The following is a 26,445-nucleotide window of genomic DNA, read 5'->3' as shown; positions in this document are numbered from 1 at the left end:
AGAGAACTAATGCACATTAAAGACCTCGTATATCGCCTATGGGCTTGGACAGGGATACATCGATGGATGAGGCCAGTGACAGCAGCCAGAGGAGGGAATGACCACCACAATGGAGATGCAGCAATGAGATTAGCCCCTGTGCAGGATGAGTACAAGATCGTGTGGGATGTCAACGGACCTAGGGGTGGCCTCATCAAGCAGTGAATGGATCATGGCTGATGCTGATATTGATACAGCAATTAATATTTAACACGAGTTTGGCGATGCGTTTGAATTTATTCGGTTGCCCGATTGTCTTAGTTGTCACGTGACCTGCACAGATATACATTTTCACCTCTGGCAATGTGTCTTCTTTCAAAAAGGCAATACTTAGAAAAATATTTTTACGATTGAAGATGCGCTTAAATTATTTATGTTTAAAATTGTCGACGTATTTCAAGAAGGTGCAATATTATTTTGCAGTTCACAGCGCAGGTGTGAAATATGGTTTCTGAAAATAAAAGCAAATATGGGCGCATTTGATGACTTGCAATAAACTCACTCATGTGTAGTATACAGCACTTTAAGAAGGTATTTTTCAACCGACACATTGTAGTCAAATAGAAATAATGCACACTGTCTCATATTTTCCTGCCAAACTAAACTGGTATTTTCGTTCAAGCGAACAAAACACTCTCCCTATCCCACTAATTTGTGTTCAGATTGCCGTTAAAACACTCACGGGTGTGTTATGAGGAAAATAAATAATAAATGTACTAATAAAATGTAATAACAAATGGTCCACACAGCACGCACCAATAGAGTTATCCGTTAAATGAATAACAAATTGTATACGTACGGTTCATCTTCTTGGTTCTTTTGGTAAAGTCACGTAGAATGGAAATAATAAAATAATAAAACTAAAACATAATAAAATAATTCTCACGACGTTTCAGCCACAACGCAAGCAGCCGTCCTCAGGTGAAGAACAGGTCTGTCAGAAAGACAGCGTCTGACCTGTTCTTCACCTGAGGACGGCTGCTTGCGTTGTGGCCGAAACTTCGTGAGAATTATTTTATTATGTTTAATTTTTATTATTTTATTATTTCCCTTCTACGTGACTTTACCGAAAGAACCAAGAAGATGAATCCCTGCAGTCACGAAAGCTTTAAATCGAAAAAGTACGGTTCAGTAAAACATCTGTTCTAAAATTTAGCTAACCAGGCACACTGACCATGCATGTTCACTGTAGACAAACGCATTAAAATATCTCTTTAGGAAAAAAGTACACACGTAAAAAAAAACGTATTCTGGAGTGCTGAATTAAGTTATTTGCGAAATGCAATTATGCACGTATTATCCCCCCCCCCCCCCACTTTCGCTAAAGAAATCATTCTGAAATTAACCGTAATCAACAATAGTCAGGAACAATGAATAGCGGTGCGTGTTGGGAAACTGGGTGCACATTTCGCGGCGAATTGTCAAAGGAACGCAAACCCAATTAAAAGGTAGAGTATTAACCCGGTGACTAATTGTGGTGCGTCTCCCGCTTTATTAAGAGCACCCATGTTTTCTGCCACGGCATTACGTGGGTGAGTTCAGTGGCCTCGATTCACATCCCCGTTTCACATTCTACGACGTGCACAACACCGCCTCTTTGTGATCCACGGCGGCGGAGTGCGAAGAACACTTCAGATCACGCAGTGAAAGAGCCACTCGGTCATGATGAAATATTCATTTGCGCGTTCAGAGTTCTGTCAGCCGAAGGTGTAAGGGTTAACACGATAACTAGTGAATTAACTCGATCTCATTTTAATTACAAAATGCTAATTTAATCATCATGTCGCACATTATGCACACTGCCTCTCTGTGTTGTTTGTTAGAATCTGCTGACGTTCAAAACTGCACACGAAACGTCATGTATCTGTGGAGAACTTTTAACTCCATGGGTTGATGAAAACATAGCTGAACCTACTCCCCCATTCCGAAATTCTCTTGACAATAAATACGATGTTGAATTGCATGCACTATTTTTTTTGTATCTATGTATTTTATTATTTACAGAATGCTTTAAAATGTTTATGAGGCTGTGAGGCATTTGACAACACAACTACCTTTTCACACTTGGGAAATTAATCCATTTAATATCGGGGTTTCCTGTGTTTTGTTTGTAAATAAACACGTGAAGTTGATTATCCTAATAGTGCTAATGCTTAGTATGCAGGTAGCAAACAAATATATAACCAACCGGCTCAAAGATTGAAAAATATTTTCGAGCATTTCTGAAAGAATCATTGGCTAAAAAAAAACCCCTAGTTTATTTTCCCCATATGACATTTTAATTCCATATTATTTATGGCGATGTGTAATACGATATTAAGATCTGAAAAGGTTTCCATCTTGTGAATGTTTCGGACAAAAAGTAATATTTGATGTTTTAATGTAAAAATAACATTTATTTGTATTTAGTTTGTTGTACTTCCCTTGCATCTCCGATTAGCATGGTTGCCTTCATACGGTACGAAATAAGTTTAGCATACATATATACATACTAGCAATGAAATATTTTATTATTAGTATTATAATACCAATAATTGAATATGGAAAGTCTCCCTGAGTCGTAAGACCCTTTTTCGTAGGCCTTATTGGATGGTTTGGCCAATACCATGAATGAGTGTTAGGCACGTGGGAGGCATCCTGTACCCAGAAAGAAACCACGTGTCCTCAGGGCCAAAATGGTCAATGCTCTCCAGAAATGTTGCAACAAAAAAAAAAATCAAAATGCTGCACTCCCATCTCCTGGTCACCTGACAGCCTGGTGGGTATGACAGTCACTAACCATTGCGTCCAAATTCCTGGATAACTTTATCACTTTCCAATTATTTTTTGTCAAACAGTAGCATCTTAGTATTCAGGTTGCAGAATGATCTTTTCCCAAACCCAGCTGGCACCCAGCATGAGAGAGATGCAAGCTTAATGCCCTGCCATGGACACCAGTCCTTTAAACCAGAAAGCCCACCTCGCCTTTGCAAACTTGTACAGATGAAAATTGTTAGATAAAGAGGTCTGGTGGAACACAAGCTACTCAATGTGTTGCCTATATGCTTTGCACATCCACATGCTGTGTGTGTCTGGCACACCAGAGTTTTATTGGCAACATTTTTTTGTAAATGTTGTGGTTTCACGCTTCAACACACCAGTGGGCTAAAGTAGTGAACTATTTGTCTTTTGTCAACGTGACATTTTTTTGCTGATTGGCCTTGTCGGGTGGTGGAGGGTTACGAAACATTTATACATAACGCGATCTAACTCAAAAACTTTATTATGAATCTTAATAATATTGGTCGCGAAAGCCTACGTGTCAAACTGATTTTCAAAAGAGTTTCCTTTGAATTAAATTACGTCTTTCCAAAAACAACATAATTTTAAGTAATAGCCAAATTCCGTATTAAGACGTAATAGTAGTTCGGTGCCATTCTCGCCTTTCATTACGTATAGAGAAAGCGGTAAGCAGTTTGGGTTACGTAATGAACGTATTTGCATGATGAACAGATCCAATGTGGCGCAATGCATTTATGAGAGCTTCTCTCTTAATGCTGTGAAATTGTTAATTTAACAGTGAAGATGAAGTGGCACCCCAGGGTAGCAACCCACCACGAGAAATAGACGAGGGGTCGATTTAAAGCTTTCGTGACTGCAGGGATTCATCTTCTCGGTTCTTTCGGTAAAGTCACGTAGAAGGGAAATAATAAAATAATAAAACATAATAAAATTATTTCGATTTAAAGCTTTCGTGACTGCAGGGATTCATCTTTTTGGTTCTTTCGGTAAAGTCACGTAGAAGGGAAATAATAAAATAATAAAAATAAAACATAATAAAATAATTTCGATTTAAAGCTTTCGTGACTGCAGGGATTCATCTTCTTGGGTTTTTCGGTAAAGTCACGTAGAAGGAAAATAATAAAATAATACAAATAAAACATAATAAAATAATTTCGATTTAAAGCTTTCGTGACTGCAGGGATTCATCTTCTTGGTTCTTTCGATAAGTCACGTAGAAGGGAAATAATAAAATAATAAAATTTAAAACATAATAAAATAATTTCGATTTAAAGCTTTCGTGACTGCAGGGATTCATCTTCTTGGTTCTTTCGGTAAAGTCACGTAGAAGGGAAATAATACAATAATACAAATTAAACATAATAAAATTATTCTCACAACGTTTCGACCACAACGCAAGCAGCCGTCTTCAGGTGGAGAACAGTTCTGTCGAGAATTATTTTATAATGTTTTATTTTCATTATTTTATTATTTATTTTATTATTTTCCTTCTACGTGACTTTACCGAAAGAACGAAGAAAATAGACGAGGGTTCGATTTTATTCTTGATGAGCATTAGCATGCCCATACACTGAGCACTAAAATGCCTGTGGTCATTGCATAACCCCTGAAGGAAAATGATGCATCACTATACCTATTTAAACACACAAATATCAACAATAGCTTCCGTTTGCAATATTGATAGAGTATTGTATTTCATTTGTATTTCGATGTTTTAAATGTGAATGAATAAAACACATTTACTTCAATAATGACGTTAAGCTAACTTAGTTTTTTTTGGTCTAATTATTGTCAATGACATAAGTGATATTCATTGGCATTGACAGTTGAATATGCTGCATCTATATATGCCGGGGTATTTTATTTTGCACACATCCACTCGTGCACGAGCACAAGTTTTTTGTATGACGATGTCGATCAATTGCGTATACATTCTACACACAATAGGCGAAATGGCCGTGATGCATTGCTGCGTGGTGTTTGTATTTTGAAGGTTTCTGTATTGCTGTTCAGGGTTCCTGCATTTGTATATTTTGTAAACTGCACTGCGATTATAGGCAAATGATGAGGTTGGACTAGTATTGCGGTGTGAGAGGTGGCAGACTCAAGGTCAGAGGCTTGAGGACAAGCGGTTAAATTGCCGAAGAGACATTTTAAAATGAATATGAATTCATACACCATTGCTGACATCTTTAGGTTAACCACTGCCCCTTCTGCTGTTTATACCAGTGTTCTTCACACATTTTCAGAGGCCGATAAGACATCAGTGTGAGGGCCGCCACACATTTGAAACCATTGGGTTTGACAGCATGATGGGGTCCATACTCTTTGGTTCTTTCGGTAAAGTCACGTAGGTATAAAATAAAATAAAATAGATCACGACGTTTCGTGACTTTACCGAAAGAACCAAAGAGTATGGATTCCTGCAGTCACGAAAGCTTCAAATCAAGATTTAGCATGATGGGGTGTTTCCACATTTGTGTATTGTATGAACAACAATGGTATTAATTGGGAACAGTTAAAGATGTATAAAGTGCAAGTGCAAAATTTTGTGTAAAATTAATGAGGAAAAGCACAACACCGCCTCGAACGCATGCTCTATTCTCGCCGATGCAGTGCACATATGAAGGGTGACAGCACAGGCAAGAGCCTTGACCATTAGGCCTCAATTGCCAGCCCTAAAAAGTAAGTTTAATTTTTTAATCACGTTTGAGCCTGAACAACACGTGTTTTCATCCATGCTTCAAACATTCCCTGTTATACAGCAAACAAAAACCATGGCTTCAAGAGTCCGGTTTCCTTAAGGAAGTTTGCTGTGGCACTGCTGACAGCGCCTGAGGTGTGATGTCCCATCTGAAGCGAGCGTACATGCTGATAATGGGAGTGGAAACGTGTTATCAGGGGTTCTGAGATTACATTTTGAAATGGAGAAAACCTTGGCCACAGACACAGGAGCTCCAGCAATAAACTTGTCAGCAACCCTCTCCGAGCTTAACGGCATAGCCGTAAAATGTCTCACACTGGCCAACCAAAATAACAATACAATACAAATGCTAATGAAGATTAGTGTCTGAAGCCTGGTGGTGCCATGCTTTAGGCTGTAATATTTTTGTTTTTATTGTTTTGATGAGAAAAGAATAGATATTATTGGTTCTTTCGGTAAAGTTACATAGATAGAAAATAAAAATTAAATACAATAAAAATTGAAAATTGATTAAAAATAAAAGCAAAAAAAAACCACGACGTTTCGATGGCAACACAAGCGGTCTTCATAGGGCGGAGAGAAAAGGGGGCAAGCCTCCAAATGCAACTGATTATAAGGGCTTCCAAAGTGAGTGGGCGGGGGGACGTGAGTTGGGAGGAGGAGAGTTGTGCGGCGTAAACAGCAGCCAGTGCTCATGTCGGAGTACAGCACGAGGTAGAGGTAGAGGTGGAGCTGACGGCGAGGGGAGCAGTCCAAGTGTGTGAGACAATGGGGGGGAGGGAGGGGGGTAGAGATAGGGGGAGAGAGAGGGGGTAGAAATAGGGGGAGAAAGGGGGGTAGAGATAGGGGGAGAGAGAGGGGGGTAGAGATGGGGGGGGGGGGGGCATTGCACCTCGCAAAACACATCCACACTGCTGACGGTAGAAGTTGACAAGAAAACACAAATCAAGTCATGACCCAAAGTGGTTGATGACATCTTTCAAATGATTGCTAAGTTTATAACCGTTGTCTCGGTTGAAATTGTGTCTGTGTCTGTATATATGGATGTCTTCGTGAACGAATCTTTGTTGATAGCCAGTCGGCTTGCAAAGTACCATCGTCTTAGAGAAATATATTTCCTGTGAGCCAGCTGCATTAAAGTCATGATCAGCCACGGCAGAAGTATTGGTCCTGCCGTGTTCCAGATCTGCCTTATGTTCACGAACATGGTCCGAGACATGTCGTTTAGTTTCCCCAATGTAACTGTTGCTGCAGACACAGCTTAGTTTGTAGACGCTGGGATATTGCATGTCAGGAATCTTGTCCTTCATAAATAGGATCAGATCACGAATTTTATGCACTGTGTTGAAACGGACCTGGATCTTGTGTTTGTTCAAGATTTTGGAAATCTTTTTGGTTATCCCTGCTATGTAAGGCAAGGTGAGCCATGCGGATCTTGACTCGGGTGCAACCGCAACAAAACAAAAACATGAACAAGAAACATCTTAAAGTGACTACACGCAACAGAAAAATCCAGGAAAAAACAGCAAAGTCTTCCAGCAAAAAACACCACACAAAAAACAACACACATGTTATAGTTGCTAAACAATAATCAATAAACAGGCAACCATTTTTAGAATCAATGACCAATTTCGGAAAGTCATTCATACGTAATTGATTCCAGTGGATTTTTAATTAACGAATGCACTGAATATAACGTTCTAAACGTACAAAGAGCTGTGTCGGGTGGTGGTGGGTTTAACGACACATTCATATTTACGTGATATAATCCCCCCCAAAAAAACCCTTTATTATTAATTGTTCACATAATTTACATCTCATCAGCTTTCAGGAGATACCTCATTCATTGCGATTGGTGCAGCCATCTAGGAGGAGTTACCCAGCGACGCATACACAATGCACATTAGCCACAACAACACACATCGTTTTGCTGAGCGTCAACGTTTACAGAAAGGGCGTTCTTGCTGTTCCCACAGCCTGCATGAGGTCGCAGCAATAATGAATCCTCATTTTTTTGCAACCAATTTTTGGGATTGGCGGTTGGGGATGAGGGAGGGGGGTGGCGTTTCGAGTTGAGAGAAAGGAAGGGGGGGGGGCGCGTGATGGAGGGAGATAGGTGTGGGGGGGGTGTCCACTCGGCCATCGCTTCGCTTAAAATTCGACCCCCTCCACTGTGGCGCACAACCACCCAGAGAACATTCCGCTTCACAGCCCCCCTCCCTCACCCCCCGCAATCACCAGTCTTGACAATTCAGCAGCCCCCCCCCCCACCATCCATTTACCAGTAAACTGCCAATGCCTCTTAATGCATTCTAAATGAAGCATACAGAACACGTAAATTGGTTTTCATTTTTTTTGCTTTAATATGGCATGTCCTGCGATGCATAAGGCTTGCAGTGACCCATTCTTTATATGCGCCTAATTTTTGTATAAAACAAAATCCCATTATCGGCTGTAAGGGGCACCGACAGGTCATTGCAGGATCACTGGAAGAGCTATTTACAGAGGTTAGCAAGGTAGCCTGTGGAAGCCATTATCACTATTGTTAACCTCTTTTAGGTTGTTTATCTATTAAGGCATTTGCTTGAAATGCTCAGCTCGCGTATGTCATTTGGGCCTCTGAAATGTAATTGGAAATTTCCATGTGTCCATATTTAACCGGGACTGTTCATTTGGTTCCAATGCATCATGTTTGGACTTATCCATGAGTCTTCTACGAAGCTTTGCCTTTTGATGAACTGACAATAATTAGTTATTGATATTGAAATAGAACAATCTTAGACCGAGTTATGAGTTCTGTGTATTTCTGTATTATTCGTTTATTGGTATTGGAGTTGTATGTTTATCTACATAATATCAACTTTAGGAACAATCTGTTAGGTGGCTGTTGCCCATAATGCCAAAGGCAGAGCACAACTCTAATCTATATTCAATGGTATTACTATGGATACACTGGGCCCTGTTATGGTAATGTCGAATTTCCACTGCTGACCCGGGACCGCCAATGTCGCATTGCTCCAATGCACGTTTGAGCATGGGGACACTCGATTTGGTTTTAATATTATGACTTTCATGAACAGCCTTTTACATATTCTTGGTTGTTTCGGTAAAGTCACGTAGAAGGGAAATAATACAATTATTTATAATATTATAATATTAGAACCAAGAATATGAATCCCTGCAGTCACGAAAGCTTTAAATCGAAGCATTTTACATATTTTGTGTTGTCCTGTTCATGCATAATAAACCGTGTAACTTAGCCATTAAATAGTCTTGTAAAATATATGTACGCATCTTCATCATGGTATATTTAAAAAGAACAAGTTCATTGGAATTAAGAGTGACAACATCTGTTCGAGCATACAAGAAGAATACAGTAGATCACAAATCCGACTCAGTGGGAACTGAGGTGGCTATGTGAAAAGATCAGACGTGTGAACTGATTTTGAACATTACCGTTACATGATGCACACGCAGGATACTTGTCAAAAATGAAGTACAAACGGCTCAAGGCACGGGAAGTGAGCGAAAGTGCGTGATAGTACCACCACAGCAGTGGTACACATGCACAATACTGCACTGTGATATGGACAGTTAATTGGTCAGGGCGGAAATGTATGCATGTTGAACTTCGTTTGCACCGTACGTAGCCAACCGCACTAATTGGAGGCGTACGGTCACATTACTGTAAGTGGCCATACTTTTTAATATTTTTTTAAATGATGCCACTACAACTTGTGTATGTGTGTGTATACATACTGTATATCACTCAAGTGTATTTGTTGCAATGCTATCATATTTGCACTTCACATTTTAATTTTGATGTAGGACCATCTGTCAAAATTTTGCGAACGACCCTGTGGGACCAGTAAAAAGACACTGCCAAGAGGTTCACAGCACAACCCTCCAAGTCACCGATGCAAATTAACCTTTCATTCATTCAGGAGAACTGTCATCAACCCTGCCAAGGGTATCAACCACTTTTCAGATAATTAAATGAAACACTCAATTCCGTAAGAGCGTGGGATAGATTTGACGTAACTTCGAGAGACACAATGACCTTGTTTTCCAACCATGCCTAATCGCTTCGAACAGGGTTTCCCAAACTCCAGCACGAAGCTGTCTGTCAGCGCTGACCGATTTTCTCCTACCTTTTAAAATACGAATTAACTCGTTCTACGCTGTACGCGCCTGATGATTGTTAAACACATACCACGTGACGCGATAAGCAATTAACGCTGTCTGAAACACGTGCAACACGTGCACACAACAAGACAAAGATCCCCTGTTTAGCCTTAACAGACTGTTGGGGCAAATGCTGTAAACGAGCACCTATGAAGGCCGGAACGGCACACGAGGGGGTGGGTGGCCAGCATCACGCCCGGCCGCCTTTGTCTCCCTCGTGGCGATGTTTACATACTGTACCCGGAACTCATTTAAATCTGAGTCTACCTAGGGGATGCCCATATCTCAGTCTTTATGTGAATCGGCTCTAGTAACCGCAGATCGCGTTAATTGCTTCGCGCATCACGTGGGGCGTGTTTAACAATCATTGGACGCGTGCAGCGCGGAACGAGTTAATTTTTATTTGAATGGGTAGGAGTGAACCTGTACACGTCGGAAGACGACGGAGCGTGGTGGGTCGCGCAGACCGGAGTTTGGGAAACCCAGGCTTAGAGATAGCAGATGCAAAAAATAAGTAATATTAAAAAATAAGTTTTGAACAACACGCTTTAATTAAATGTACCGTTACGAGTAATGGCAGAACTCCACGACTCCAGGAAGTGGGCCCGAAGCTTGCCATAACGTAAGGGGCCATGGTCAATTACAGCCAACGTCAGTTGAGCGTGGACAATTAGACCCAAGGCGAAACATAACATAAAAAAAATGGTTTCAAATATTTTATTTTAATGATAGAATATAGTATTGTCATCAGTATGACATAAGTATACCAAGTTTGCAGTCGATACCACATTGGGAAGTGGGTTAAAAATGAGTTACAAGATTTGAGGATATGACAACAACAGACAGTGAGTTCATAAAAAGCGTGTAAAAGAATGTTTTAAAATCTATTTTTTATGATAGAATATAGTATTGTCATCAGTATGACATAAGTATACCAAGTTTGCAGTCGATACCACATTGGGAAGTGGGTTACAAATGAGTTACAAGATTTGAGGATACAACAACAGAGTTCATAAAAAGCGTGTAATAATAAAAAGCGTGTAAAAAAGCTGCTTCGCCAACCACGAAAACACGCACGACCTGAATTTCCAGTCAGAGTATTTCTCTGTTGCACTTTTGCTTGGAATTAATGCGCATTTGCAGGCAGGTCAGAATGTCATAATCAGCTGGTCAAGTTGAGGCGATTGTTTTTTCACGAATTAAAACAATAAATGTCCCTTTATACTGTCGTGGGTTCATTGGCCATTTAAATGAGCGCTGTGATCAACGTGCGTTCCCTCCTGTACACAATGTGCAGTTTTATATTTTCTGTCGCGCCGTGGCCATCTGTTCCACACATTCCTCCTGCTTTTGTTTAAAAAAAATAAGAATTCGTATTCCTGGGCCACAAATGCAGACGCCGTGGCTCGTGACGTTTGGAGCCTCTGAGAAGCGGGGCATATCTTTTGAGCGTTCTGAGAAGCTGGTTAGCGTGCGGGCAACAGTGCCGGTCCAAACAAATGCAATGAAAGATAGATGCTGCGCTTCTCCCATGTGCAATTCCTCTGAGAATCGCGCCTAAAATGATGGATGCTACCCGAGTGTTCAGAATAAAGCCGTGTGTATTCAGTAGCGCATTGACGATCGAAACGAATAGGGGACAACGTCAGAGTGGAATTTTCAATATATGTTAATGTCCCCCCCCCCCTCATAATTATACAGCGGACCTGTGTCTATGCGCGTTGGCAACACCGAAACAATCGTGGAAATTTCCACTTGCCCGTGATGGCAGCCAGTCTATCTAAAGGAAATCCACAGTGTGGTTGCCAGTTCATCAACCCTGGAGGAATGGCAGGCAGATTCGACCCCCAAGCTCGATTTGAATTCACAACCTTGCATGTATGATGACCTTCTTTCGCACCGTACTCCTAGCCAAGCGTGCGAATCGGATGTGGTGAGTCGTCATGCGCTCTAGCCACAGTTACCACCCAGCCTGAGTGTATAGCTGCGTGTGTCAGTGAGTGTGAATAAAATAACCCCTGCCAGACCGGCGGGTGCTGGTGATGAGCACTGGCTCGTGATGAAGCCCTTTTTCTGTATTAGCACCGCGGGGGAATATTCACAGGTGAGATGAAACTTGGTTCCCAACCATTTGCCAGCAAGGATTATGTAATTTCTGCTTTCAGATGGAGAGTACTTCTTCTGGACTGGGGTCTGATGGATCCTTGTCCACACTGGTTATTAAAGTGTGCATTGGTTCCGTAGCATAAAAAACAGCAACACCCGAATGTACACTGGTGTAGGATTCGTGTGTGTGTGTGCAAAGTGTGCTCGCTAGGTGCTCGCTAAGAGGACTTGCCCCGACAGTTTGTTAAGGCTATATGGGGGATCTTTGTCTTTGTGTGCAAAGGTGTCATCTCGTTCGAGTGAACAGCTTGGCAGGGCTCAGCACGTATGGCGGTCCCGAGGCAGTAGTGGAAATTTCACATCGCTATGGTAGAGGAAGTCTCTCCATACGATGACGACTATATTGCACTATATTGTGTACACTGGTGTTGTTTTACCTAGCTTATGGATTAAAGAGTAGATAACATTTAACTGATGACGGTTATTTTTTCTATCAATGAGAATAAAGTAAGATCTCGACGTTTTGGCCACGTGGTCTTGTACAGAAAATACTGAGGGTGTACGGCTTTGCAGTAAAACGTACTGGATAAGGAGATTGGGGTTTTGTGATGGTAGGTTTGGTGATGGATGGATACCCATTTGGAATCTGATGCACCAGAGTGAATGGGTAAATGTGGGTCAGCCTTTTGAAGATGGACTATAAAAGCTGTGTACAAGTATTGTACATACTACAGTATAGCTGGTTTTGTTGGCTTTATTATACACTGTTGAATGGATGCCTACACTACACGTGTCACTGCACTTCATTCTGTGAGCCAGAAAAAAAGCCAAAATGTTACTTAAACGATGCTGTCCTATTGATGCTTAATAGCAATATTCAACTGCTGTCCCCCATGATCTGGAACTCACTTCCCCCAGCCGTGTGTATTGTGGATTCCCTGCACCTGTCCAAATCCAGGTTCAAGACCCTGACTTTCCCCCCTCTACCTATGACTGACTGACTGCCTTTAAAATAGATGTCCACTGTTTCACTTCGGTGTCTACATATCTTGTAAACATTTTTAGCGGTACTGGTTTGAGACTTAAGTTGAAATTGTATTGTAATAAAGCAGTAGGGTTTTGCTAAAACATAATACTGTAGTGATAATAATGTCCTCTTATTTTATTTGTGCGTTAATGGGATTGATATATATATTATGTTTTCATGTAAAATGTGTAAACTGGATGTGATTTGTAATAACATTTGTAATACTACGAATCCAATCTTTTGATTTTGCTGTCCTCCTCTGCCTTGGGGTAATGGCTATTGTTTGTTTACGTAACTCTTGTGCATATCCCAGAAACACATTCCTGCGGAGGGAGCTGGTAGGAATGTTGGGTTGCTCGGTCAATGGCCAGGGTCAACGGCGGCGTGGTGTATTCCGCAAATATGGCCGACTGTGAGGGCGGGCACAAGCCGGCGTGAGTAGGTTAAACGTTGAGTTTTATAAGGGCACCACGGGGTGACCAGCGCCTCCCTATCCAGCCCCACCCCCCAACCAGGCCCACCCTCCCCACCCAGCCCCTCCCCACCCTCCCCTCTCCACCCAGCCCCACCCTCCTCACCCTCCCCTCTCCACCCAGCCCCACCCCTCCCATGTTTGGATGCACGACGGACGGACGGACACAATAATCCCCTGTGGGCTGGTGTAACCAGGAGGTTCCTACCAGTAAACGTGTGCGGTTAGTTGTTACTCTACGTATTATGTGAAATAATAAAAAAACAGTCAGCCGTTTCAATACGTGGCACATTCTATAACAGATTTCCATTTGGGTAACATCTGCGTCGGCGTTGCTCCAGGCTTTACAGCGATGAGCAATAATTCGGGTTGTTATAGTTATTTGTGTGGTGATTAGTGTTTCCTTAATCCCATTCCCGTACCACACTCCACAACATCTTACCCGTGGGACATTCGACTCTATCGGAGAGGAAACGAACTTCCAGAGAAACTAACAGCGCTTAAGTCTCATTTTAACCCTTGGGGGCAGACGAAGCTCGCAAATACGGGGTGATTTTGTTTTCGATGCAAACTGATAAACATGGGAGGCGTGCGGACAAAGCTTGTGTCGACAAATGAACCTTATGACAGGACCCCGGGGTCCCATAAGCCCCCGGCTCTCGCGTAAACATTACATTATAATGTAAACAAAAACTTTGCTCTTTTTCACCAACGGGTTTTAAGGATTGTGGCAAGTGTTGTCTTGTTAAACTATGCCTTTAAAACTGAAAACTACTTACCTGCAGTACCTTTATTTAAATACACTATTGAAAAAATAATGTACACCTCTCTGTCAATCATCGTGTTTCTCAGTGTGGATTTGTGAACACACTTTGTAAACAGTACTTAAATAGTACTCTTTTTAAATTCGCTGTTCATATTGTAACAAGCGTTTACACCAATGTTACTCTACAGAGTAGTGGGTCGCCGCTCATCTTATCCGCATTGATACGAACAAGATACGTATTATAATTATCTAACAGGAGGAATTAACGGTGCAACGCATCTCATCTGTTAAATATCTGCAGGTAATAGGATTGTCATCGATTGATCCTGGCTGCAGACATTGGTAGGTCACAAATAATAATGAAGATAAGAGAGCAGTTTCACTGCATTATGCAAACCGTGATGACAAATAAAGGACTTAAGTGGTGTAGGCAGTTTGAGCAGCTTTGGATGAGACTTAAGATCCTGCCCATACCCGAGCATGGAGTGCATTCGCTTGTTCAGCTTCTCTGCACATTCGTCCTCGATGCTGCGCTTGGATATAGTCGTCAAAAAGAAATAAATTAATTAATTTCGTTTTTTTTTAAGACCCCGGAGTCCCGCCATGAGGTTCAAATGTATCTTCGAAGAAAAGGATCCACAGTCAGATTCTTATCAGTACGATCATGTTTGAGTTATTTCATAGGGCGGGTTATTTTCATACATTTCTTATTTCTCCCTGGGTTTTCATGGATACGGATATATTCAGTAGAGCTTCACTTGTACATGCCGAGTGGCTTCCGATATTCGGAATCCAATGGAGCTATGCCCTTTTAAATCTCAGATTAGCACGGTTGGCTATGTATGGTGCGAAAGAAGTGCACCATAAATATATGTGGAGAACTTCGTGGGGTTATGCGCGGATTTACTCCAACTCGTCGGCAAACATCATTGACGAATTTGCCAACTAATTCTTGTAGTTTCATATTTGTTCTTTCAACACAGTTACTGAGCACAGACCCAAAAGCCCAAAACATCAAGCGGCCAGACACACAACGACCATGTCAAAGTTGTAATGGATAACAAGTGAAGGCCAGACGATGCCTCATCCGCTCCATTGTCGTCTGTTAGAGGAGCCGCGCAACACCAACAATTGACGGTGCTTGGGCCTGCGGTCCACACAGGCTCATCATTGATCTGTCCAAGTTGGTTTGATATGGACGCACAATTAATGAGTGAATGAATAGATAAGAGTGAACACGTTTCTTACCACCTCTCAAAATCTTGCTCGCACAATATGAATCAAAATTGTATTGTGTGAATGCAACCTATTAAAATTAGCATCCAATTGAGATAAAGAAAACAGCCAATTTTTTTCGATTTAAAGCCTTCGTGACTGCAGGGATTCATCTTCTTGGTTCTTTCGGAAAAGTCTTTACCGAAAGAACCATGAAGAAAAAAAAACAGCAAATAGTTTACATGAATCTTTTCTAGTTTTTATTAGTTCACAAATCATATTTTGCGAGTACCATAGTTTCAGCATCTATGTGCAGGAGAAAACATCAGTCCATTCCGAAATGCCCTCTGATAGCAACACAGCCATGTAGGCAGTCTGTGACATGGAGGTGTGAAGTATTTCACAGGTCCTCAATTGCTAGAAACTCACCAGACTATGAGCTCTCTCATGGCGCAGATGAGTGATCAGCTGTGGTGAAATGTTTCCGCAATTATGTAGACTTATTAAAGGATTAAACAATTCCTCCTCTGAGCGGGATCGGTGTACGCGCTGTGCTCTCGTTTATCTCACAGTTGTCCATTTGCTCCAAGCTGCCTAAAAAAAACAACTGCTGATACGTCTTTCAGGTAGGCTAAGCGTGTGTGCACGGCAGTGACGAGATGATATTTAAGAGTTGTAAAACTATAAAACTAAACTGCTTATCTTTTTTTTTTACAAGGAAAGGCCCACTGAGCTACACAGCTCTTTTTCAGAAGCGACCTGGCCACAAATGATGGCTCAACGAAGTGGCTTATCATCATGTAGAAATTTATAGCAGCCAAATACTCTAAATGCATGTTTTTAAATGTGGAGGTAAAAACCGGAGGACCCAGAGAAAAAAATCCACTCCATCACGGGGTGAACATGCAAACTCCGGGTCGGGATAAAATCCACGACGTCCTGTATACCAGGTGAGGGAGTTGACATCTGACCACAGTGGCACCCGCCTTTGAAGGCCTTGGATTACTGCATCAATATCCACTGATTTAAATGCCCTGTTATAGGCTTCAGAGGCTTGATGCAATGATATTTAAACGTATACACTTCATCTATTTGATGGATTTTTTTAGCGATTTGCTTATCTTTCCTATTCTTTACACTCCGATGTTTTTTGTTGTTGTATTGGTTGTAACTTTGTGATCCACTCCTACTGGACATCTGTGAAAATAGCTTCATAACTCATCGGATTTTTCCAGAATAAATACAGATTCTGATGTCCATTTTTTTTAGAATATGATATACTGTATGTGGTCGATGGTAGAAAATAATTCCCTTAAACTTAGCTTGCTCATGTAGTTGGTTAGCCTCTAAATGTTAAAATGATGTTTTCCCAGTAATCTTCCAAAAATATGCAAACGTGCAACATTATTTGCCCAACGTTGCATGTTTCGTGGGTATACAAATACATTTCTTATTTTTATACACTCGTACACTTTTTGCTCATATTATTATCCATTTGCTAATATAAGATGGTATTTATGTAGAGGAGTGAAATATGCGGCGTGCACATTTGACCGAGGGCAACTGAGGGCAAACAGGTGCGCGCGTTGCAACATGGGGTTTGCACAGTCAAACCGCCAGTTCATAATAAAGGTTTTTGGGTTAGATCGCATTATTCTGGCCAATTTACCCGATGATGCTGGATGTAATTACCAGCGAAACGTCGTACTCAAAAATTGCAAATGCTGTGGATTCACTCTTCAACACACCGGTGGGCTAAAGTAGTGAACTATTTTGTCTTTTGTCAACTTGACACATTTTTTACTGATTGGCCGTGTCGGGTGGTGGAGAGTTACGACACATTTAGAAATAACGCAATCTAACCCGAAAACCTTTATTATGAATAACATTGGTCGCGAAAGCCTACGTGTTAAACAAACCGCCAGTTGCGGCGGCTTAAGCGGAAGCACGTGAGGGCTCGTCATGAGCAGGGAGATGTAAGCGGCAGTGGGTGTGAGAGTCGGGAGTTGTAGTGAAGACATCTCGCTGCTGCCGCTCCAGACGTCAATGGGATCTCAACCCTCACGCCGTCGCTGGGCGGGTGTTGGCTGAACCCCCTGCGGGTGAGCGGGTCTGAGGGCGCGTAGGTGAGGGTAGTGGTGGAGATGCGAAGTTGCTGTGTGCGGAGTCGCTGAGTGCGGAGACGCTGTGTGCGGAGTCGCTGAGTGTGAAGTCGCTGAGTGTGAAGACGCTGTGGGCGGAGACGCTGGGTGCGGAGACGCTGTGTGCGGAGACGCTGTGTGTGGAGACGCTGGGTGCGGAGACGCTGTGTGCAGAGACGCTGTGTGAAGACGCTGTGTGCGGAGACGCTGTGTGCGGAGTCGCTGAGTGCGAAGACGCTGTGTGCGGAGACGCTGGATGTGGAGACGCTGTGTGCGGAGACGCTGGGTGTGGAGACGCTGTGTGCGGAGACGCTGGGTGTGGAGACGCTGTGTGCGGAGACGCTGGGTGCGGAGACGCTGTGTGCGGAGACGCTGGGTGTGGAGACGCTGTGTGCGGAGACGCTGGGTGTGGAGACGCTGGGTGCGGAGACGCTGGGTGTGGAGACGCTGTGTGCGGAGACGCTGGGTGTGGAGACGCTGTGTGCGGAGACGCTGGGTGTGGAGACGCTGGGTGCGGAGACGCTGGGTGTGGAGACGCTGTGTGCGGAGACGCTGGGTGTGGAGACGCTGTGTGCGGAGACGCTGGGTGTGGAGACGCTGTGTGCGGAGACGCTGTGTGCGGAGACGCTGGGTGTGGAGACGCTGGGTGTGGAGTCGCTGAGTGCGAAGACGCTGGGTGTGGAGACGCTGTGTGCGGAGACGCTGGGTGTGGAGACGCTGTGTGCGGAGACGCTGTGTGCGGAGACGCTGGGTGTGGAGACGCTGTGTGCGGAGACGCTGGGTGTGGAGACGCTGTGTGCGGAGACGCTGGGTGTGGAGACGCGGTGCGGAAGCCGCTGTGTGCGGAGACGTGGGTGTGGAGACGCTGTGTGCGGAGAAGCGGGTTGGGAGACGCTGTGTGCGGAGACGCTGAGTGTGGAGACGCTGTGTGCGGAGACGCTGGGTGTGGAGACGCTGTGTGCGGAGACGCTGGGTGTGGAGACGCTGTGTGCGGAGGAAGCTGGGTGTGGAGACGCTGGTGTGCGGAGACGCTGGGTGTGGAGACGCTGTGTGCGGAGCCGCTGGGTGTGGAGACGCTGTGTGCGGAGACGCTGGGTGTGGAGACGCTGTGTGCGGAGACGCTGGGTGTGGAGACGCTGTGTCGGAGCGCTGGGTGTGGAGACGCTGTGTGCGGAGACGCTGGGTGTGGAGACGCTGTGTGAGGAGCGCTGAGGCTGGTGCGGAGACGCTGGGTGCGGAGACGCTGGGTGCGGAGACGCTGGGTGTGGAGACGCTGTGTGCGGAGACGCTGTGTGCGGAGACGCTGTGTGCGGAGACGCTGTGTGCGGAGACGCTGTGTGCGGAGACGCTGTGTGCGGAGACGCTGGGTGTGGAGACGCTGGGTGAGGAGACGCTGGGTGTGAAGACGCTGTGTGCGGAGACGCTGGGTGTGGAGACGCTGTGTGCGGAGACGCTGTGTGCGGAGACGCTGGGTGTGGAGACGCTGGGTGTGGAGACGCTGAGTGTGGAGACGCTGTGTGCGGAGTCGCTGTGTGCGGAGACGCTGGGTGTGGAGACGCTGTGTGCGGAGTCGCTGTGTGCGGAGACGCTGGGTGTGGAGACGCTGTGTGCGGAGTCGCTGGGTGCGGAGACGCTGGGTGCGGAGACGCTGGGTGTGGAGACGCTGGGTGTGGAGACGCTGTGTGCGGAGTCGCTGTGTGCGGAGACGCTGGGTGCGGAGACGCTGGGTGTGGAGACGCTGGGTGCGGAGTCGCTGAGTGTGAAGACGCTGTGTGCGGAGTCGCTGTGTGCGGAGACGCTGGGTGTGGAGACGCTGTGTGCGGAGTCGCTGAGTGCGAAGACGCTGAGTGCAGGATAAGTGAGGTGCAGAATAGATAGGAGCGGGGAGAAGTTGAGTGTATGTGACCGTACAGATAGTTATAGGTGTGCGTACAACTGATGCAAGGACAGGTGAATAAAGTGTAAGCAGGTGACTTGTTACAACGTCATTAGACCTCCTTTGCCAGTACCAAAATATAATAATAGGGGTTTTCCCCTTCTTTCTGGCAACAAAACTGAAACCTTTTTACAAGGATTCGTGTCTGCATTAACCACAATACTTGCAGTCAAAATGCAAACAAAAAACATACATTCCTTTTGGTGTCCTCTGGTCGAGCACCAATTGGGTCGATGTTCAAAAGAAAGCCGTCCCTTGGTGTGGACCAATCAGTTTCAAGGACAATGCATATATTATCATAGTGTGCTTTTTGTTTGCATTTTGACTGCAAATATTGTGGTTAATGCAGACATGAATCCTTGTAAAAAGGTTTCAGTTTTGTTGCCAGAAAACAGGGGAAAACCCCTATTATTTTTATTGTTACAACGTGTCGGTGTGAGTAATTTTTGAAGACACTACACTTATATGATGGTACTCATACCCATTGGTGATTCTGAGGCAGTAGCAACAGGACTATGGCACGGACTTATAGTGTACAGTACATAGAAATTGCTTCCAGTATCACATAGCCAGATGTAATATTTACCGTTATATTTCCTTCGAAGCCAGATAACAGAAATTTTCTTTTAACTCTTGTCACTTATTCATGTGTGTAATATATACTTTATTAAAGCAGGTCTCTTGGGCTGTGTCTCCTGTAGGGGCACTGACAGTGCCTTTCCCTTGTATCACAGCGGTTCTACAAAGCAGTATATGCCATATACGGCATACGTTCCACCAATTATTTACCAATTATACTGTTAATGTGACAGTAGCAATGACCTCACACACCGATCTGTCGGTGTGACGACTGCTTCTGTCAATTGTTAAAATGGCTCCGTTTGGCTTTATGTAGATGTTCAATTTTTTTTACCCTCGCAGAGTGTAGGCAGTTTCTTGTATATCTGTGTTTTGCAGGCTATTTGTGTAATATCATTTTTTTTCACCGACGTGTGTGGCTTTGGCATTTGAGCATATTTTTTTAAACGAACAAAAAACGCAACTGAAGAAGAATCTGCGTCTGAGTTGCCACCTCTTTTCATCTCCCTAATTACTTTATAGCCTATTAACACTAAAGGTAATACAAAACCATCAAGGACATCTTTGTGAGGGTATTGGGCATTTTGTGCAAAAAAAAAGCAATTCGTGCATCAGTCGAGTTTTAATGGAAATAAAGTTAATTGACTTAGGATAAGCTGATGAGTTTAAATTGGTTTAGGTGATTGGATTGGTGAATCCAGGAATTGCACCGAAATCTAAGCGCCCTTCAAATGAATAGTGCTTTTGAAGCTCCAAGTGTGGGTTTTCCTTCTTTCCATACAGCGGTTTAAAAATGACTTTCATTAAAATTGGATTAAAACTAAAATCATAATAATTTTTGTTCGGGCAAGCACCCTTTACCACAGGGCATCTCAGAGCGCTATTGAGCTCTACTTCAATACTCAGAAAATCACTTCGCTTGCAGTTACAAATCAAAATATTTAATCGTAACCACGAAATTGTAAAATAGTCATAACAGTTTTCATAAATAATACATGAACAAACTGTCGAATAACAAGTATAATCATGCTTCTATAATTTCTTAAATGAGTTACATGAAACGGCCTAAACGACCCAGATGGTCTTTCAAATGAGAGAAAAACTAATTAGAAGGATGCATTTTTTCGTCTTTTAGAGAAACAGATATACTATCCGAGATATATATATATATATATATTTGCAACCAAGTGAGCAATACATATATATGTATACAAATGATTATATACCAGTATTTTCTTATCAGTCGCCAGCTGTATATAGTAAGTAGACTGAATAAAGTATATTTGTGCTGTCATTATTGACTTATCCAAGTCGTATAACTTTCAAGGTTGACCTACATGGGCATGAACCTCGTATCAGGGAGGTGCCGTCTCGCTTTCCATATATAAACATTATTCTCCTGGGCCAGCCAGCCACCTAAGTGACGGTTCACTTAAAGTCGTGAATTGATTGGGAAAAAAGAGACAAATTAGCACCATTAGTGTGCTAGTTTTCCAAGTATGGTTCCACAATTTGCTTGCCTCGATTGCAATCTTATTTCTCTCCACCCACGCGCAGAAAAAAAAAACCATCACACACGTCACGGGGAACAAAAGAGTGAGTCAACTAATTGCCACGTGTCACGATGGACAAATTTACCGCTGCTCATTATCTAGCAATCACATCATTTAGCACGCCAGGTTACATTCTGTAATTTAACAGCCTTTAGCATTAAATTAAAAATGGGAGGTAGGTGGTAAAAATGGTTGTGTGCAATTAATGGATGAGATCGGATTATTAACATTTAAATAAGAAATTGCGATAGTAGGACGGGAATATCTTCTGGGAAATCTTGGAAATGTCACCATGAATGCAGGCTTTCAACTGTGCACACTCGGGTTAGGGTAAGGCATTAACTCGAATGGCTAACCTTGTCTTCATCATGAAAACACGGGTTTGATTGAAATGTGAGAAGTATACGAGGATAAAATGCATCACGTGATTTGTTGGTGATTTTAATGCAAAATCAGGTAAAGGTACAGAGATGAGAATGTGTGCCAGTCTGGCATCGGGGTAAGACATGAGAAGCGAGCTTTTGCTAAAGTTCGCAGGCCAGCAAATATAATGAGAATGAGAGCATACGGAATGCCCAAAATGAGATTGACAAATCCCAGGTTGGTCAGAGATGTGTCTGGGTCGTCAACAAAAAAACTAGAAGCGATCGTACACTGCTGAGGGCCACAGCGAGCAAATGGCATAAAATATCTAGGTCAGCAGGTAACTGATGTTAGATTGACTCTAAGAAACAGATTCAAATTCCTCAAGGGGCACACTGAAGTAACCACTCTAAATAATGAATTAACTAGTAGCACTTAAAACATTTATAAACTAGAAATCTTGGCTGGAGGTGCATGCTTGGAATTGCAACTGAAATGTGTGCAAAGAAGAGTGCAGCAATGCATGCTTTGGAATTTTGAGAAACAGAACATGTAGATTAGCGATCATATGCATGTTAATGACACAATTATAATTGCTAAGAAAAGTAAGTTGGCTTTGACATGACACGTTGCGAGAAGGTATGATGATACATGGTCAAAAATAATGACAAAGTGATAGAATGTGTCCGAGAGAGAGGACTTTCACCGAGGAGATTAAATCGGCTTGTGTGCCACGGGTGCTGGTTTGAGTGTTAGAGCGCTAGACCTTGACAATTGGCGACATCTTGGGGAGGCCTTCATCCAGCAGTGGATTTATCATGGCTGGTGATGTTTTTGAACTTGACATCCAAATATGTGTAAGTTGTGCCAATTATTTTCAACCAGCAGCTATCAAGGGATATTGCAGCTATTCATATCGTTCTGCTCTTACTAAACTGCAGAAAGTTAATGATTTGGCTTGAAAACCTGAACGAATATTGTAATATTTAATTCACACATTCGCAACGTCTACTCTGCTGAATGATATTGTGGTACAGTATTAAAAATTCACAATGCAGATGGCAAGCTGTAATGCCGAGGATGATCAAGAAGTAATATTGGAGGCAAAAAATCCTTCAGTCTGTCTCAGTGTATAACTAACTATCGGGCATGTAATGACTCACCCCCTGGTGCTTTGATGAATTACCACATTTAGGCGTTCTCATTTTAATCAAACATTTAATATTTTGTCTAATTTTTTCATATTGTGTTGCTGTAGATTTTTTACTGTTTTGTACGGAATCGATTTTTATCTTTTAATCAATCTGTCATTACACAGTTGTAGTGATTCAATCACAACCAAAAATACCCACTCGACTTTATGGGCAGGTCGTGCATGATATGGACGGTCAGGAAGTAAAACAAGCCCCTCCTCAGATTGGTACTTAACGGGCCTGAAAGGGGGATTGGTTAGAGGCAGGGGATTGAAGGGATTGTGGAGGAGAAATACAAATGTAAAGGGCGGGAAACGGAGGATGATTGATTCTAGATTTGAAGCTTTCGTGACTGCAAGGATTCATATTCTTGGGTTTTTTCGGCAAAGTCACGTAGGTAAAACATCAAAATTAATAAAAGTAAAAATTAAAATTAATAAAAGTAAAAGATTTTTTATTTAACTTTTATTAATTTTTTTTTTACCTACGTGACTTTACCGAAAAAACCTAAGAATAGGAGGATGATTGACAGGGTGGGACGGTTGGAATCCGTTCGGAATAGTGGAAGGTGATTGGCTGGAGGGAAAGCGGGTTCGAGAAACCTTCGGGCAAGGGGCTTGAGGGATATATGAAGGGAGAGCTCAGGACGCTTGGAGTGAAGGGAATTCTTGAAGAACGTGTCTCGTGCTGGAAGAAATAAAGACTCTTCTGTGTCGGCTGTCACTACACAGTTGTGTTTGCTTTATTCGCATTAACGTAACATGAGAATGTGTCATTCCAACACGTTCCTTCGTAGTGGGCAGGTAGGAACTTGGTTGGACTTCAGAAAGCTCGCAGTCACGTGACGCACTTCAACCAATCCGGGAGCGTACATGTTTGGGAGGGGCTATGCACGACAGACAAATACTCCCTGGTGGGCAGTGTGGAACTGTTGTTCCTACCTGTATAATTGTTTTTAATTCATAAACATTTCACATGCATACTTCTCACAATGCATTTATGATAAAGGTGAAAATATATGTTTTTTTAATCTAGTAACATATTGTTACATGCCGACTAACAATTAAATCATCTTAACGTCAGCCATGATCTATCTATTGTTGTAAGAAGTCCTGCTTCTTGACCCACCTAGAATAAGCACACCAGCTGACATCGTCGCACCATCTCCGTGGTCGCGTACTCTCAGAAGCGTTCCCTCCTTTGGCTGCTACTCCGTCGTTATTCTTGACCACTGTCCATCATTCGAGTGACGCGGCCCTCCCGACCCCTCCCCCCCCCTTGCTTTTATTGACAATCAACACAATCTCTGCACCTTGCGTATACTTATTCTTAGGTTTTTTCGGTAAAGTCACGTAGGCAAAAAAATTACAATTAATAAAAGTAACATAAATAAAAAAAACCTTACCATATTAATAAAAAGTGTGCCGTTCCTGGCCCTTCCCCCCTCAACCATTATATATACGGACTGTTATCTCTTGTAATCTCTCATTTACTTGATACAGCTGTCGGGCTGTGACGGTTCCACCTGAAGACGGAAGCTTGTGTTGCCTCCGAAACGTCGTGATTTTAATTTTTATTTTACTTTTATTAATTTTAATTTTTTACCTACGTGACTTTACCGAAAAAACCTAAGAATATGAATCCTTGCAGTCACGAAAGCTTCAAATCTATAACTTGCGCATACTCTCTGATCTCTGTGCTCCTATGTCCGTCTCTCAGTTTAGTTCAAAGTGCACACCTCTCCATGCTTCTTTGCACACTCTGCAGTATTTTATATCCAATATCTTTGTCATTGTCCGTGTTTTGATTCATATGTTATAGCATATGTATGTTCTGATTCAAAACATAGTTTGTTTCTATACAATTTTCTTGACCATGAGAATGGCCGCATGGGGAGGCCTTAATCCAGAAGTAGTTAGACCTATGGCTGAATATGAATACCATGTCCCATTTTATTTAGCGAGTGCCTAGTAAGATTGGCATGGTACATGCTGGGGCTAGAACCCAGCATGCTTGGCATCCTCTTCATTTCTTATTTTAGGCTGAATAAACCTAGGGGAAGGCCAGGCCAGTTTCCCAATTGCCACAAATGTGGTAAGAAGCAACCCCAGGTCGCTGGGATGATAACAGAGCAATGGTAAGAGTATCGCACCACCGCTCCCCTCTCTATAATAGAATGCACATACATTTCACATGCGCACGTATAATATATTCATATAGAACATGAATGCATATCCATACATGCATAAATGTGACAAATACATACAAGCGTGCATATGCATATGCTCCCGAAGCTTTACCGTGACCAATATACCGCTCCCACTTTTGAAAATAGACAGGTAATGATGTTGATTTTGCCACGCAGTTTGATGGTTCATTCGTGTATTCATGAGAACGTGAAAGCCATTTACGTGGCTTCACGGGTGGACCCCAAACATTCATCCACAGGGATGTGTACGTGTGAGCGGGGCTTGGGGAATCGCCTTCTCCTTGGGTGTCACATTTAATTAACCGATACTCTGGGAAGAGAGGGGGGGGGGGATGACAGTTCAATTGAAGCAATGACAAGTTCATTTGCATTGGTGACAACGAAGGCTGCTTTGTTAACCCTCTGTGTGCTGGAGGTTTTTTTTGTTTGTTATAGACCCAGACCCTGCAGGGTCATTAGCAGAATTGTTGCTGATGCGCTGTGCATTGCATCGCTTTGCAGCACTGCTCTTTGCCAACAAAAAAATTATGTGCATCCAGAATGCAATGATTTTGCATGTAATGATCAATCTCTCTCCACCTGACCCTCTCATCAGTGATTCGATGATTAATCACGATTCAGGGTCATGATTCGGTAAAAAAAATATTAAAGACCTGATCTCTTTGTTTAATGTCTTGAAAAGGGGAAAACCTATTCTCATGTCTTGATTGTAATATTATACATTTTCCTTGTCTCGATAATAGTTTTGTTTGCATTAGACAGCATATACTTTGCATAACATTTACATACATTGTAAATGATTGTCATACACAGCATTTGGTACTTGTATTATGAGCGCAAGAATCTATTGAGATGGATGCATCGTTATACGCCTAATGCCTGCCCGCCCACAACGGAAGGCTTGTCAAATCCGAGTGACGACCTTTAAGTGGCCCGAGGTCTGTATGTAGTCTGTAGGCTCCCACATTCAAAAACCCTAGTGGTCACGCATTCCACTGACCGACAGATGCTTGCCATTCTTGTCCTGTAGTAAGCATGAGAATTAACATAATTGCTACAAACGGAAAGCAGGCCCATAAGGAAATTAGTTTTTGCTGTTACATGCTGTTGCTGGTATGGTATTCAATGGACAATTCACCACCCCTTCCCATCTTCTCACGATGCAATGGATTGTCA

At 42.8% G+C, this 26,445-nt stretch overlaps 1 protein-coding gene across 1 annotated transcript in view; it reads left to right on the top strand.

The window, feature by feature from the left end:
• Positions 1 to 16,217: 16,217 nt before the first annotated feature.
• Positions 16,218 to 26,445, top strand: part of EYS (eyes shut homolog) — a 283,886-nt gene continuing 273,658 nt past the window's right edge. The window contains 1 exon segment of the mRNA XM_061569020.1: positions 16,218 to 16,245. The gene's annotated coding sequence lies outside the window, so the exon portion shown is untranslated.

This window comes from Lethenteron reissneri, chromosome 42 (assembly GCF_015708825.2).
Source record: "Lethenteron reissneri isolate LAM-NWPU_2019-01 chromosome 42, ASM1570882v1, whole genome shotgun sequence".
In the NCBI taxonomy this organism is placed as follows: domain Eukaryota; kingdom Metazoa; phylum Chordata; class Hyperoartia; order Petromyzontiformes; family Petromyzontidae; genus Lethenteron; species Lethenteron reissneri.
The sequence above is the reverse complement of the archived record's forward strand: the minus strand, read 5'-3'. Positions and strand labels throughout refer to the sequence as shown.